The sequence below is a fragment of the Antechinus flavipes genome, chromosome 5 (genome assembly GCF_016432865.1).
Source record: "Antechinus flavipes isolate AdamAnt ecotype Samford, QLD, Australia chromosome 5, AdamAnt_v2, whole genome shotgun sequence".
NCBI lineage: Eukaryota > Metazoa > Chordata > Mammalia > Dasyuromorphia > Dasyuridae > Antechinus > Antechinus flavipes.
This window is the reverse complement of record NC_067402.1, coordinates 140,843,625-140,861,144: the sequence shown is the minus strand read 5'-3', so window position 1 is coordinate 140,861,144 and position 17,520 is coordinate 140,843,625. Positions and strand designations below refer to the sequence as shown.

General features: G+C 34.2%; 1 protein-coding gene across 9 annotated transcripts in view; it reads right to left on the bottom strand.

The window, feature by feature from the left end:
- Positions 1-17,520, bottom strand: part of NRCAM (neuronal cell adhesion molecule) — a 323,133-nt gene that overhangs the window by 217,668 nt on the left and 87,945 nt on the right. For all 9 annotated transcript variants that reach the window (XM_051963172.1, XM_051963163.1, XM_051963165.1 and 6 more), the window contains exon 2: positions 15,754-15,865. The gene's annotated coding sequence lies outside the window, so the exon portion shown is untranslated. The remainder of the gene's footprint in view (positions 1-15,753; positions 15,866-17,520) is intronic.

The following is a 17,520-nucleotide window of genomic DNA, read 5'->3' as shown; positions in this document are numbered from 1 at the left end:
TGCTGCGCCTGCGCTCTGAGATCCCAAAGCGTGCTGAGTCACTGAGGGGGGGAAGGGGGGGGCGGCCAGGTCCTGAGAGACTCCAGCTGTTTGCGGTTGTGTTCTTCAGCCCCGGTGTTTTTAGCTTCTCTGCTGGGCTGTTGACTTGCTGCAGGTTCCAAACCTGTAGCGAAGCTCTCCCCGCAGAGACAGCTGCGATCACTCCCCACCCCCTCTCCAGTCTGCTCCCGTGCTCTCACTGCCGCTGCCCTCAGCCTGCGCCCGATCTAAAACCGCCCCAGCCCTCCAGTAAAGACAGACCTTTCTTGGCGGATCTCAAGGATGGCTTCTCTTGGTAACTATTTGTGGGTTTTTTTTCAGTCAAGCATTGATTCAGAGGCTTGTAATGAAGTGGATAGTGAGAGAAAGCGCGGAGCTTATGCAACTGTGAGCCTCCTCTCCGCCATCTTAACCGGAAGTCCCCTTCAGTTTTTAAGAATCCCCTATTAAAATGCACAGTGTCTGGCACATAGTAAGTGTTTAATAAGTATTAGATGAATGAATGGTGAAAGTGAATAAATAATGAAATTTAAAAATCATAATCACAAATATGATAAGAATGTTAAACAAAGGGATTCTTTTAGGGCTTTCCTACCTTCCTGAGATACTTCAGAGGTAGCTCTAGGTGAACTTCTATGTGATAATAACAAGCTCTCAGAAATGGTGAACTAGGAAGCAATTAAGGTTCTGGTTTATTTGTTATATTTGTTTATTTTTTATCAAAGAATTTCCTCTCAGAGATAAACTCCAGAGATATTTTAACTGCACTTAGTGTCTACAGGGTCTATTAAATATTCAAGCTTCAGTCCACAACTTAGTGTCCTTAATTAAGCTAATCAAGGTGGATAAGTAAAAGGGACTCATTTGTGTCCAATATTCCCTAGAGATACTTAAGTGGATCTGTGATTTTATCCTTTTCATGAGCTGATACAGAAAGCCACCTTTTTATGTCTTTACATATCATATTATTGATACCCATTATTTCCTACAAATCCTACATTAAGATCTTTCCTTGTTTTCTTAGCATTTTAAGCATGTCACTCTGTTTGTCAACCTGTCATCTCATCCTAACTACATGACTGGTCCATCTCCTTTTTTTGTTCATATTTTAATTAATGCTCTTTTCTGTACTATCCTTCTCATATAAGTCATCACTAGTAAGATGCTACAGCCTACTTCCCTACCATCCAGCTTGCCATTACCCTTTAAGTCAATTGTGATTCTAATTCTTTCAAGATATTGATGTCCCATTTCTACTGTAAATCACCAATAGAAGAATATTGTTGGTAGAGAGATGGGTTTTTGAAATAGTGAGCACTTTGGGACCACTGAAAGCAGCCCACCAATTACCAATGCAAACTAGCCTGATTTCCATCATGTGGTTTTAAAAGAAGAAACATCTCTTGGAAAGAAACTGAAGAGAAACAATGAGTTGTGGCACATTGAGCATTCCCCTACATTGATGAAATCACAAGTTGAGATCCAATCTCTCTCTATCCATCCAATACATCTATGTCATGTGTAATAGCTATCCTTTTCTTCATAGAAGCCTACAATGACCAAACACGTTTCATTTAACTATGTCTTAGTGAAAATTAGATTTCTCCTTATGCTTCCATGGCTTTATATTCACTGCACTGAAAAGAGGCAGCTGAACTGACAAACACTATAACTGAATAGGCTCTTCAATAGAAGAGCCTGGCCTAAGACCATGAGTGGCAATTTAATTCTGGGAGATTCACTCCTAGAAAGTATATAAAGACTCAGGAGTTTCTTAAGAATCCACAACCTACTCAATAGATGACCTACTGTAAAAAACCTCTAAATGAAGTTCACAGAAAAGCTCAAAACAGTTTGATTGGAATAATTATGGAAACCTGTTCATTGTAACACTGCACATAATTAACCTAAGAAAGAAACTTAATGAAATGGAGACAACCTAATCCCAACCATGACTGTAGTTTTTATAATCTTAACAAGAAAATAAAACCACGTTAAAAATGACTGAATATAGCCTATAGGTTATTTCCTTATTGAATAAGTTTTAGAATCTGCATTTCAAAAGTAAAAGGCATGAGAAATAAATGTCACCAGAGTATACCATTATAACTATTATTTTATTCCTAAATTTATCATATATTTATTATTTAATTTGTTTTAGTAAGGAGCAGAATTTTCAGGAGCTATAATTTCAATTCCAATTACTTCTGATTATTAGAGTAATTTTGTGTTCATGTGAAGGTAATTATGAAAACACCTAATTTGTAAACTTATTTGCATATATTCATTTTTCATAGTATTCATTCAATAACCCAATATTATCTACGTGTTTTAGTTATATAAAAATAAATGCAAAGTGGTGCAGAGATGCAGTGGAGTAGGTATCAATAACAGGGGAAACAGAAAAGTTCTGCTAAGAGATGGCACATAAGATGAATCTTGAAGGGAGCAAGAGATGTCAAAAATTGGTGGGGAGGAAAAATATTCCAGACAAGAAGGATAGTACATCAGGAAAGAAAAAAAAAAAGATTGCAATAGAAAGTCTTGTCCAAGGAATTGTTGGCTGAATGTAAAGTATGAGGGAGAAATAAAGTATAATCATCCTGGAAACATAGACTGTAGTCACATCATGAAGGGCTTGATTGGAGAATGATAGGATGAGACTGGTACCTTAGAAATGACATTTTGGCAAGGATGTGAAGGATATAATAGAAAGGAGAGTCAAGAAATGGAGATACCAACTAGGACACTAATCTGAGTGAGAGACAATGCATTTAGAACTGGCTGAATGAATAAACCCAAAGAGTAATTATTTAACAAACTGAAGTTACCTTGAGAAAAGGTCTATAGTAGGATCTGTCCTTGGCCTTGTGTTGAACAAATTATTTTCAAAAGTATAATTGTCATATTTTCAGATAACATAAAGGTGGGTTTGACAACCACAACTCAGAAATATTTCATCAGGCTAGAGTAGTCAAACCTAATAGTTTGAAATTTTAAAAGACAAGTATAAAGTGCTGTATCTGAAGGGGGAAAGAATCAACTGCATAAGCATAGGATGGGGGGCATTTCTAGACAACAGTTCATATGAAAATGATCTCAGGGTCTTGGTAGATTGCAAGCTCAAAATAAGTCAACTATGTGACAAGGCAAGTAAGCAAATTAATAGAATCCTCCACTATAGTAATGACACTCCATCCATAATAGAGCAGAGCAAGGCAGGATCATTGTGCAACCTGCCCTGATTTGACAACCCTGAGAATCTTGCTTTTAGTTTTGGACACCAGATTTCATAAAGGATATAAAATCGTTGTATGTTCAAAAGAAAATGACCAATTTATTGGAAGGACTATAAACCATGTTACATACAGCTGGAAATTTTAACCTGTAATTCCCTAAGTATATACTTGATGTCTTCAGCTATGTTAATGAAAAATCACTTATTAAGTTCTTAAAATGTGGCAATTAGTGGACTAAGTGAAGAAACTATGAATACAAGAAACAAAGACAATCTGTGTCTTCAAATGGCTTATATTCTAATGGTAGAGACCACAGACAAGGAGAAGGGGGGAGATTCTGTTCCTGAATTATATGGAGATGCTGAGTAGGATCATAATGGAATAGGTTGACATAATCTATGCAGATACAATAAGAGAGTTGGTTTGTTCTTGGTTCCTGATTCTGGAGTGGGGACGAGGGGGTGATAGTATGGGAAAGGATAGGATAAACAGTCACCCATTCTGAAAAGGATAAAATGGCTGGCAAGGTTTTGGAGGAGCTAGCCGGCGAGTCAGAAGTAAAGTGAAGCATAACTGGAACTTTCCTGGAATAGTGATCTGGGAAAAGTAGTCACCAGTCAGGAAAATGGAACCTCATTTTCTCAAGAAACTTTCTCAAGGATGGGAACGAGAGGGACCATCATATGGAAGAGAAATAATACAATATGACTCCAGAAAATAGAGCTAGTAGCAAAAGGTAGAAGTTGTGAATTACCAGATTTTTTTTTCTTTTGTGAAAAAATATCCCCTAACAATTTAGAGTTATTCAAAATTAGAATGGACTGCTTCAAGATATAGTGGATTCCCCCTTAATGGATATTTTCTAACAGATTCTGAAAACTATTTTGGGGGACAATTTCAGAAAAGATTTTTCTTAAAGTCCAAATTAGACTAGATAATCTCTGAGGTTCTGTCAAAGTCTGAGATTTCTGAGATTCTATGTAAAACTCTCTGATTTCAATAACTCCATGATCTCCTCATTTTAACCATGATCTTTACATCCTAACAGTGCAGATCACAACCTAAGTCTTTTCATCCCCTGAGACCAATGCTAATGTTTTTCTATAAATTGTTCACAGGAGATCCAAAAAATCCAATCATGACATGTGAATACAGATAGTGATAGAACATCCTGGAAAGTCAATTAGTTATCCTTTGCTTTCACTATGTTAACTAGCCCATTTTTTTTTCTGGTCACGCTTAACTCTTATGAAACCCTAGTCTTCATTTATAATGTATTCCAGCCTACTTATGACCACCATGTGCTTCTGCATTGCCCTTCAGGCATCCTACAACTTGAATTCCCTAGAGACTGTGATATTCTATGACTCACAGCCTTATGGTTGCACCCACCAGAAAACATTACTGTTTAAAAAAAAAAAAGCATCCTTGTTTCAGGGAGAGAAGAAAGAGAGGGGGGGGGAGAGGGAGACAGAGAAGAGGGCTGGAGGAGAGAAAGAAGGAGAGGAGGGAGGGGGGGAAGAGAGGAGGGAAAAAAAGGAGAAAGGAAGGGAAAGAGGAAGGGAGGGAATGAGGGAAGGAGGGAGACATCTTCTCCACCCAACATGTAAGGAACAACAAGTAGACTAGAGTGTGTGGAGAGCATGTTTGTGCAAAGGTACAAAGAGTCCAGGAAGTGAAGAGATTTAAATTGCAAATAGAGACATTTATATTTTATCCTAGAAAAGGAAACTACTAGAATTTATTGAATAATGGAGGTGGAAAGTGAAGATGATACGGTCAGACTTGTACTTTAAGAATTTGGAAATTCACTTTGGTGACCATGTGGAGAATAAATTTTAGAATGAAAAAAAAAATGAGATAAGGAGACTAAATAGGCAGTCTATGCAGCAGTTATTGACCAGAATTTTATTTCTTTTCTTCAGAATTGCTTTCAAGTCCTAGGTCTTTGGAGCTAAACTAAATTTCAGGTTAATATAATTGTATTTTACCTGGCAGGCTGAAGATTATGAATTGTTCAGAGGAACTAAATGCCTTTGGTTTACTTAAATAAAAACAATTTCTTTCAGAATCTTGAAAATGCTTAAAAGCTAACATTCCCTTCAGCAAAATTCTTAAGCACTCAGACTAAAGAGTTGCTACCACCTGGCAGTAGAGAGCCAGAGGCTCACAAGTGGCTGTCAATTGATTCCATCTTCATACATTCTAGGCCAGGAGGGAATAGCCATGGGGCTCTTCTGCAAGGAAGTGGAACAAAGACCAAAAAACAAGAAAATCTTCTGCTACACCAGGCAAGAAACAGACTAACAATACAAAAAGAGTAGCTGCCTGCCCAGCCAACTTAGAAAGCCAGCTCTTAAATGGGAGTGGGAGCTTCCTGCTGCCATTCAGTAAAGCATCTGAGGCTCCAAAGAGTGGGCATGGAAACAGTGTAATTAAGGATTCTCAAGGTCTCTTAAAGGCTTGGAGGGAGTAGTTGGTGCTTTTCTACAAGGGAAAGTTTATTAAGTGCTCAAAACAGCTTTGGAAGCAGAAGATGCTACTTTTCATCAGTATTAATAGAAATTGCAAAGTAAAACTATAAAGTATTGGGGGAAGGGAATAAAAGTCCCTATGCATTTTTCTCTTAATACCAATTCACAGTACAAGTATAACTGCCGAACTCTGGTCAGGAAAGTCCAGATTTATACTCTCTTTCCTTCAGAGCTATGAAGAAAAAAGAGTTGTCCTCTTTATGGGATACACAGCTATTAATTTCTACAGAACTATACTGGATTAAAAAATCACAATAAAACAAAGGCAGAATTGTTCAGTAGATGAGAGAGCTGACCTTAGTATCAAGAAGAAGATCTAGTGCCATTTCTAATACATAAATACTGGTTTGTATGATCCTGAGCAAATCATACAACTAGAAATTCTCTAAGACCATAAGTTTCAGACAAATATCAGAGGTCACATTTGAACTCGGTCTTTCTGACTCCAGCGCAGTGCTCCATCATCCTAGCAGTTAACTAATATGTAAAAATATCGCATTCTTCTGGATCTCCTTCAATTTCTTTATTACTCCTTGGTTTCCTTGGCTAGTCCCTTCTCCTTTTCTTGTGATTATTTGTCCCCTAAATCTCTCCTTAATTCTCATTCATTCTCTCTCTCTCTCTCTCTCTCTCTCTCTCTCTCTCTCTCTCTCTCTCTCTCTCTCTCTCTCTCTCTCTCCCCTTTGCAACGTCATTTCTGTCCATGACTTCAATTATCACTGCTACAAGCAAATGATTCCTAAGGAGAAACTCTCTATGAAATTTCATCTTACTTCCAACTATCTTCAAATCAATTCAACCTATACTGTCATCTCAAACTCACTTGTCCAAAACCAAGCACAGGGTATTCACCAATAACCCTGTTCCTCTTTCTGACTTCACTGTTCATATCTGTGGTATGTATGTTTTTTTATGTTCAAAGCCTTCAGGATGTATAAACATTCAGGGAGGACTAGCACCTCTAATGTGATGGCTGTCAAGCCCTTTTTGAAACTTCCCCTTTACCTTGGGTGTCCAAGTAGTCATCCAATTTTCACCTGAGCTCCTAAAAGCTATAGCATGGACAGCTGCCACACTCTCGTAAATCTTTTCAGCAAATGGAGTAAAATAGGTTTAGGATTAACTAACAAGTCTCAAACCATCAGTGAATAAGATGTTTACCCTAAGCATGAGAAGACTTCCTCCAGAATAAATGGAAAGATGAAAACAATTTGTTCCAATGTCGATGAAGATCAGAGAAGCAGGTGTTATGGAGCACTTGGAGCTTCAGACATCAAAGACCATGACTATGCACTATAGCTTGGCCATTGCCAGTTGTCTTGATTTGTGTCTTGCTATTGGACTTTCATTACGATGGAAGAGAATGAAGCTGACAAATCTGTACAACGCTGCCTCACTTGAATCCAATTTACATGAAAGTTAAGACATCACTTTATGATGTCATTGGGTCTCTTCAAAAATGAAAGACAAACAACATTCACACAGACCTTGGTGTTTATAAGCCATATCTTTGATTCTTTCCTCTCCCTCTTCTTAGCATATTCAATTGGTTATGAGTCCTTTTCAAAAATATCTTGACAGCATCTCTTATACCTGGTTTCTCCTCTTCAAGATCACTTCCACTATTTCAATTTAAGCCCTTCATTATTACCCCTCAGGAAAATTTTTAATAGCCTCTTTAGAAGTTTTTGCACTTGCACTCTTCTTCCCCACTTCAATTCATCCTTCTTTCTACTGTCAGAATAATCTTTCTTAGTTACAACCATTCCTCTAATTGCTTCTCTATTGCCTCCTAAGTAAAAATCAGACTGCTCTGCCTTGTATTTAAGGCCTTTGTCCTAATATTCTAGCCTTATTTCAAATTACTCCTTTCTTACTTATTACTTTCTTCTTTCTTCTTTCTTTCTTACTTCTCTAGAGCATAAAGTAAATCTCTAGAGAAGACAGATTATCAAATAATAAATTTTTTGGCTATACTGATTCGTTAAGGTCATCTATTAAAGCATGGAGAAGTTAAAATCTATATTGCTGAAATTAGTATTCATATTGATAAAATAATGAATATCTGAAATTATTATGTGCAAAAATCGAACGGATTAACATTTTAAAATACTAACATCCATAAGTGTATAATTCAAAAAAGTTTCTTATGATTACATTAGATTTAAAATTGAAAGATAAAATTTATAATAGTCTAAACTAAGCCTCTGTAGCTAAAAAAAAAAAAAAATTAAAACAAATACAAAGGAAAATAATTATAAAATAGATCAGATGGAATATTTAAGATTTGCATGAAGAGTTTATTAGTATATATCCTCATATTGATACTTTGATTGTAGCTATATTATTTGATTTATTATTTGATTATTTGATTGGATAGCTTTTAGGTAAATAATCCCTCTCATTTTTAAAGGAACTTGCAAAAACAGAAAACAGAATGTGCTTTCTAGAAAGGTTTGCAACTGAAATAAGGCTGAAAAAAAGAATACAGTAAATACAAAATATAGCATTCAATAAGCTATTAGTATTTTAGGAACTATAAAATGGTTTTTCTCTTGTCTTATTTATGGTTTGTATAGGATAGTTTTTCCCCTAAAAATCTAGGTTTGTTTGCATTCTTTAATCTGTAAGCAATTAATCAAGAAAAAGGCTTTCTTTAAGCTCTTTTAAAAAAATTATGTTGATCCAATGCCCTTCACAAAGATTATCACCTACATTCTTAATTATATAAGTGATTAGTCTGAGCACAAATAAATTAGACATCATGTTAGAATGATTTCTTTCTAAATAGAATACAGATTTGGCATATAACAGAGACATTATGGATTAATGTATAAAAACAGAATGTTAAAGATACTTTAAAAAGGCTTCTAGTTTCAGAAAAACACTTTTAAATATATATATATGTATATACTTACAATATTGTGGATATTCAATAACGTCTTATAAGATTAGCTGTCTGTTCCTTTGAATTTCTCAGCAACCCTCTTTGAATTCTGCTCACTTTCTCTATTGCCTTTTAAAAATATGCTTGCAATACTCTTAACAAGAATCAAATGGATGCAGAGCATTGAACAATTAATTTCCAGTCATGGCAAATCACTTTTCTTTGAACATATTCTGAAGTACATTACAAAATAGATATCTCCCAAAATCATTCTCTACTGCAGTCAACCAGTTATTAGCATTGGATATTACATACTGTATCTAGCACATACTTTTTCTTCTTTTCTATTCACCTAAGATATATTTCTATATTTTAGAAAACAAATCACATTAAAAGTCATCAAAGAGATAAGCTTATGTAAACAGGGAAACAACAATCTTTCCCTAATTCCATTTTGCAAAGAGTAAAATCGAAGGATTGGCGGTAAGGGAAGTTTGAGGCAAGATGCTTAGAATCAAACAATTGAAAGGAAAACAGACTTCATCACATCTGAAGTTTCTGTTTCCTATTATCAAAAATCAATGAGTGCTCTGAGTAAGGAAATTTTACAATTTCAAAATGGATCTACACTGTCAGTGATTCTTTTCTGTTATCCTATAACCACTTGTTCCTTTATCCTTTTCTCATTGGTCCTATTTGCCAACCCCATTGAACAGGCTTTACAGTTGTGTATTCCTATTCCAAAAAGCAGAGCAATATGCCCTAACTACTTCTAAACATGATGTTTCAGGAAGATTTTATATTTGCTGTGGATGAATTTCAATCAGGATTAATTTCTTTGTGTTATAATAAGAATCATCAAAAGATATTTTAAAGCCATAAGATTTAGATTATTTAGCAGTTATCTGTTTATGCATTATGTATAAGCTTTGAAAATGTAAGCTAGAAAGTCCAAGACCAGCATGAGAAGCTTATTAGGATATAAATCTGAAGTAAGACCCTAGGGGGGGAAACAGAATTTCCAGCTAGCATTACAGAGAAATTGTGAAAAAGTCATTAATTCATATTATATTATTTTGCTATTCTATTAAGTAATGCATAAATAAATTCACAGTCACCATTTCCATTTCAGTATGAACAATAACACATTAAAATGATAGCTAGGGGTCAAAAGAGTTAATGAAGCTACAATATAACCTGAAATCAGAATAATTCTGTCAGTCACTAGACAATGACAACAAAATGAATAAACAATAAAAAACCAAATGTGTAATACATTCTTACTGCTAACAATTAACTTGAAATTATCTGATTAAAAATCTGCTTTCTTTATCATACATATAAAAAAGTATTACAGAGTGCTGATACCAAGTATATGATGACCTCTCTGTCCAGAAATTATTTTGCAAACAAAGTCATTGTTCAGCATTTCCCACTTCGTCACTTTCCAAAATCCAGAGCTACAGAAGGGCACAAGATAACACATATCTAGCTTTAAATAGAATTCAAGAATATTGGGATATTGCCAACTCAAAGATGTCACCCTGACAAGTCAGAATTTTATCTTCAAGCAGCCACAGAATCATATTATTAAAATGTCTAAAGTTGTGTGTCCTCATGCATGATCCATTTTCCACTATGAAGTATCTATAATGGGGAGAAGAGAATAGTGGGTATGGGAGTGGCGAGTAAAGTGAGGAAATTCTTACCTGAAAGGTTTTTATAATTGAGGTCTGGGGATTCATCTGAATTAAGCCAAAACATGAACTACAGGATAAATAGGCAGATGGCATATAGCCTATTGTCTTATCAGTTCTTACTTCATCAGTACTTTGAGAATAGTAAATCCAGGAACAGCAAATTCTACCTATCCCTTTGTACATTACTTTGCTCCTTTTAAGTGCAATGAGTCAGACCAAAACGCTTTCCAATAACATTTCCCTGGCAAAGCATCACCAAAACAGCTAATAGCAATGAAAGGCAATAGCTCTCCCTTCCAAGAGAATGATACAGGACCACAATTTGATAGCCCTTTGCATTGTAGCCCTTTGGAGTAAAAGAAATGATGGTTAATAACCAACGATTGGAGATATGCAGAGTTGCCCCTTTGTCTACGGTCCTCATTTCAAAGTTCAGTCTCTTGAAGGAAATTTCCTCAGACCTGGTCAGACACTACCCAATATCACAGGGAATCTCTAATATAAGGTGAATTTCATTGAAGATGAAGGGTGAAGATACATCCTTTGTCTAGATTTCCCAGGGCCTGGGCACAGAAATAGTCCCCTTGTCCAAGAGTAACATAATGTCACTCTCAGCACTTCATTGGAGTGAGCTCACTTTTCTTTATAAAGTCCACCTCTCATTAATTTTTAACCAGAGTTGATTTCCATCCTGTGGAATACCTACTTTTCCAAAGCCATTTAAGCCTTGAGTTCATCAACATGATGACTTATTTTATTAAATTTTATAGAATTTTATAAAACTCTAGAATTATTAATAAAATGGCTAATTACTCAGAAATTGTCTCTCAAACTTTTTAAACATCATGGGGAAATCTTTGTTCATACTTCCTTCCTGATCTAACCTATTTCTGCTACTCAGAAAGCATGCAGTATGGTCACAGAGGAATTTAAGTCAATTAGTCAATATGTGCCAATCACTGTGTTAAGCACCAAAGTATTATATGCTGTGAAGACCAAGTCTCTTCTCTGTGTTAAGGATAAGTAGGAGTCACTTGTATAACATCTTAAATCCCTGCTAACAAATATCTGTGACTGAGGGAATAGTAGAAAATATGTGTTTCTTGGACTTAAATAAAATATTCTTCATACTTAGATGAGAGAAGAAAATAACTTCATTATATCTCTGACATCAAAAAGGAAATCTTTTTTAATATAGGTTACTTTCAGAAGATGAGGATTTATGTATATGTGTGTGATGACACAGACAAAAAGAGAGGAGAGAGAGACAGAAACAGACAGACAGACAAAGACAGAGAGAGAGAGAGAGAGAGAGGAGAAGCAGACAGACAGAGAAAGAGAGAGAGAAAGAGAGAGAGAGAGAGAGAGAGAGAGAGAGAGAGAGAGAGAGAGAGAGAGAGAAGGAGAGAAAGAAAGATAAATGAATAAATAGAAATAGAGAAGAGGGAGAAAAAGAAAGAGAAATGATAAGACAGAGAGGGAGGCAGAAATAGAGAGATAGAGAGACAGAGAGACAGAGAAGAGACACTTGATAACTGTTTTATATACCATTTTTTGAATTACAAAGAACAATTCAAGTGAGCAGAACCAGGAGAATATTATACTCAGTAAAAAGATTATGTGATAATCAACTGTGATGGATTTTGCTCTTCTCAACAATGTGGTGATTCAAGACAAATCCAATAGATTTGGGATAGATAATATCAATCACTCTACAGAGAGAACTATGGAGACTGAATGTAAATCCAAGCCTAATATTTTCACTTTTTATTTTTTTGTTTGCTTGATTCTTTCTCATGTTTTCTCTCCCTTTGGTCTGATTTTTCTTGCACAACATGACAAAAACGGAAATATGTCAGAAAGGATAGCACATATTTAATGCTGTTTTTGAGAAAGGAGAGAAAAAAAATTTAGAACACAAAGTTTTACAAAAATGAATCTTGAAAACTATCTTTACATGTATTTGGAAAAATAAAATACCATAAAAAAAAAAGAACAATTCAATTTAAACTAAATCAATTCTAAGTGAAACAATTCAAAATTTTCAGGAATTTAATTTCTATACATTTAAAATTTATAGTTATTTAAATTGTAAACAATAAATAAATATTCTGCTTGAAAATTTTGTGTTTTTTTTTTACTAAGATGCTCAATGAATGCATTTTAAGGTTACACATGTATAATCATGTTAAATATATTTTTCATATTAGTCATGTTGTAAAAGAAAAATCAGAACAAAAGTGGGAAACAATGAGAAAGAAAAAAAAAGTGAAAATAGCATCTTTTAATCTTCATTCTGTCCCCATAGTTCTTTCTCTGGGTGTAGATGGCATTTTCTATAACAATTCTATTACTGTCTTGGATCACTGTATTGCTAAGCAGAGCTAAATCTATCATGGTTGAATAATATTGATGTTACTATGTACAGTGTTCTCCTGTTTCTTTCCACTTCACTCAGCATCAGTCCATGTAAGTCCAGATTTTTCTGCAATCTGCCTTCTCATTATTTCTTGTAGAATAATAGTATTCCATTACATTCATATACCACAACTTGTTTAACCATTCCCTAATACATGATCATCCCCTCAAATTCTAATACCTTGCCATCACAAAAAATGCTACTCCAAACATTTGTGTGCATGTGGGTCCTTTTCCTTTTTATGATAATTTGGGGATACAGACATAGTAGTGGTATTGTTAGGTCAAAGAATATACACAATTTCATTACCTTTATGCATAGTTCCAAATTGTTCTTCAGAATTATTAGATGAGTTCACAACTCTACCAACAATGCATTAGTGTCCCAGTTTTCCCATATCCCCTCCAATATTTATCATTATCTTTTCCTGTCATCTTAGCTAATCTAATAGGTATGAGGTTGTACCTCAGGGTTATTTTAATTTGCATTTCTCTAATCAATAATGATTTAGAGCATATTTTTAATATGACTAGAGAAGCTTTCATTTCTTCATCTGAAAACTGCCTGTTTATATCCTTTAACCATTTATTAATTGGGGAATGACTTGTAATGATTGGATTTTTAAATGGAAAGATGGCTATAGAAGTTTAAATACTATGACCATACATTTGATGGCAGAATCAGCAAAATTGTATTTAAAAAGTAAGAGAGTCAAACTAAAAGCACATTCAAACTATAAACTCCACTAAAAGGTGTATTTTATTTTTCCTTATCAAAAATGAATAGAGAAGTCTTGGTGGAATCTGGAAAAATCAGGAACAAATTCCCTTATAGCAAAACTGAAAAATGTTTTTGTTCAACATTATGATTTTCAGATATCTGAAAAAATGTGAAATTAAATCAAAGGCTTTTAATAAGAAAAAATGGATATATGTAGAGGGTTACAGATATTGGGGTTATGTATAAGACCCTTTAGTCCAGTAAGGAACTCTGCTTCAAGTTCAACAGATTGTCAAGTCCCTCGACTTCTTAGGAAGGTCGAGATGCCCTTAGGAATGGGGAGCCAAACCAGACACTGTGAGCATAATTCCTTACTGGACTAACAGTAAGTAAGACTTACTGGAGATCTTATACCTTGCCCAGGGTTGCCCGCTATCTGTGGCCTCCTACAGATATAGTGAGAAGACAGTGGGATTGAATTTGGGGGGCCTACTTCCCAGCCCTGAACACATTAGTTGTTTTCCTGAGCCATTCAGTTCACCTCTCTGTCCTGTTAGCTTTTCTAAAAAGTGAAGAATTAGGGTAAATTACTTCTCAGGTTGCAGTGGAAGAGAAAAGAGTAATAGGTTGATGCAAGGCTCTTGGATTTATATATGCAAGGGATCTTAGAAATTATATTGTCCAACTGAAATATAAATGAAATTAATCAGTTTCAAGAGAGCTATGTTGATTATTATTTTCACATTGCCTTTGTCTATGTTGTTTTCAAGATCTAACACAGGAAACAAGAAAGCAATTTCCTACCTCCAAAAAAGGAAACCAGATTCCCAAGGTATTCTCATTTTGTTGATGAGGCAAAAGGAGGACATCGTACAAGTAACATGATCCACATTTACAATGGTAGTAACTACTGGGCCCAGTAAATTTCAAGGTATATATTTCAGAGATGAAGAATGTTACTTTGATAGTTCCTCTTGAGAATAGATGAATTCTAAAATTTTATCCATAACATGCAATATATTTCTCAAAAAACTAACTTGAAGAGATGATTTAAAATAGAAAATACACAGGACATTTTCAAAAAATAAAAGGCAAAGGGATGGAGCTTGGCTCTATCCTTCTATCCTCTGAGAAATATTCATTCGTTTCCTATAAACATAAGCAGAGGGAAAAGAGTAAATGACAGAGAACCGTTATTTATAAAAATTATTGTTTTGTTAAACAAATTTCTATTAGTATTTTGTGTTGATAAGAAACCTGGAGTATTCTATTATTCAGAGTTCATCTTTGATAGTGGTTTAAAAAAAATTTACTGAAAAACTAAATGCCTCTTGTGAGGGAAATCTAATCAATAATGCCAAGAAAACAAAATATTAATCACAAAACAACAAAACAAATAATATAGCAAGTCAGAGAGAAATGCAAATACAAATGTATATAAGTGAAAGTTAACAAATTCTTATTTTAATGCAAAGATAGATTGAAATAAAAAGCAAAAATAGGGACCATTCAGTATTAATAATAATAACTTTAACAACAACTATATTGTGGTTTAAGATTTGTAAAGCTTTTCGTACTTGATAACTCATTTGATCTTCATACCAACCCAGGGAGGTGTATGCTATCATTAGCATCACCATTGTTCAGGTGAAGAAAATAAGGCTAAGAGAGATTAAAATGACTTGCCCAGAGTCACACAACTGAGAAATAACCGAGCTAGTATGTGAATTCAACCCCCTGTCACAGTCATACACTTTCTCTGTTGCCCCAACCAGCCCCAAGCAGTCCCAAGCTATGATAATCAATAGAATTTTGGAAGTAAAAATAATTTGGAAAGCATACAGGTGCTTGTAAGGTCGAGTTATAAATGTCTGATAGAATGTATAAACAATTTCTCCTTGTATAAGGAAAGATATACAAGGAGATGTATTTTTCTGTTTAAAAATTCATTTGGTCAGGAATCCAACCTCAGAACTTTGTAAGAGCAATAGCATCAAAAGACACAAATGATTCCTTCTTAAAATCTGCTACAAAAGACCAAAGGAAAATAAAAGTCCCAGTGATAGGTACAATGGAAAAATACATTAAAGTACTAGACTCTTAAGTACTTTCTTAGAGAACAGAGGGGGGTTTAAGAGAACAAACAATTTCCATTTTTTCCAGATAGACAGAAAATCCTGTCCTTACTTACTTATAGAGAATATAAAGGACTAACCTTTGCAGGTCCCTCACTGTCTGCTGACTTTGAAGTTTTCTCAGACAGACCACCTCAAGGAGGAATCTTCAGCAAATATTGCTTTGTGGGAACAATATCTTAATATAGATTCCTATGAAAGAAGACACATAGAATAGTCTTAAAAGTCAATTTTAGTTGGTTGGTTAATATTATAAAGATTCTATTCCACTTGCTCAGTAAACCTGAAAAAGGGGATTTAGACAACTATCAAATTCCATGAGCTAATTACATGCTATTATTGCATTAAGGAAACTGTGAGCATATCTCAAAGGAAACACAAGCAACAGAAAAAAAGTAATACAAGTTCCAGTAAATGAATGAACTACTCTTAAATAATAATGCGCAATTTTACAGAGAGAGATCAAAAACACAAAGGAAAAAGAATTCATCCAATTCTAGTTATGTTGTTTTACAAGAATAGAGCATGCTTGATAATCAATCATATAAATACAAAGATCACTATGGGGAGTCATTTATAATCTAAAACAGGTCAAATATAATTAAGCCATGAATTACTGATTATAAGACCAAGTCCAGTAATGTTAAAAGGAATATAGAAAATTTTTTAAAAGTTAGGGGGAGGATTTACAGGGAGCTTTGAAGCAAAAGGGAAGAAATTCAAGGCACCTGGGAAGAAAGACTGTTCTAAACAAACCATCGTGAGAAGCCTAAAGTAAAAAAAAAATAAAAGAAATGCAATGAAATCTAAATTAGATGGGATACAACTAATCAGAACCCATAATTAGACAGTACTTTTCCTTTCAATCCATGTTCATGAATAAAAGACAAATTATGCAAAAACAATCTGAGTAAAGACTTCTGCTAATAAATATAACAACAAAACTAATCTATGAGTTCCAGGGTTATACAACTCAGTATAAAAGCTGTTTGGAATAATGATGTCAAGTCAAATCACATATATCCCTCTCCCAAACCAATTTCTCTTCAAGATATTGTACATACTAAGGCACAGATGTATTCTAATAAAATATAAGATTGTTTTGAATAGCATGAATGAAAACCAAACTAGTTTTTTTTTTTTTTTTAAATTTCTGGCAATACCATTTAAGATTGCTAAGCCAAGTTTAAGAAGTTAGCATTTTCTTTAAAGCTAGCATTTTCTTTAGGGTTATAAATGTATTTATGTGTTAATTATACAGGCCCCAGCATAGGATAATAAACATAACAGGCTCTCAATGAATAAATGTTGTTTGAATGAATCATAATGGGGACTAGGAGAAGTCCTGAAAAAGCTAGGAAAAAAATCTTCATTTTTCTCACAGTGAAAATTTAAACTTACTTCATTTGCCCTGGTTCTTAGAACATACTGTTGGTTTCTAACTTTGCATAAATCTCTTTTTATTGAAAGCTTGTGTGGCTCCCTAGAAATTTTATAAAAATAATGATCTCAATTCTTTTAAATTTCAATTTTCAGCTGAAAAATGAAGTTTCAATATATTCAGGAGGAAAAACTATGTTAAATTTGGGATTATGCTCATAATTGAAGGCATAGATCAATGAGACTCATTCCTTTATAACATTTAAGTTAAAACATACAATTGAAATATATAAACATCATTTACAAATTGTACAGGGAAAAATTAATAAACCATTTTTTGCTAACTGATTTTTAGTCATCTTAAAGAAATGTTCCTTTTCCAATTTGTTGCTTCATTAGATTTAGATTATGTAAATTGTTTCTTTTCTTAGAATTGCTGCTCTATTAAATACACCAAGATCTAAATT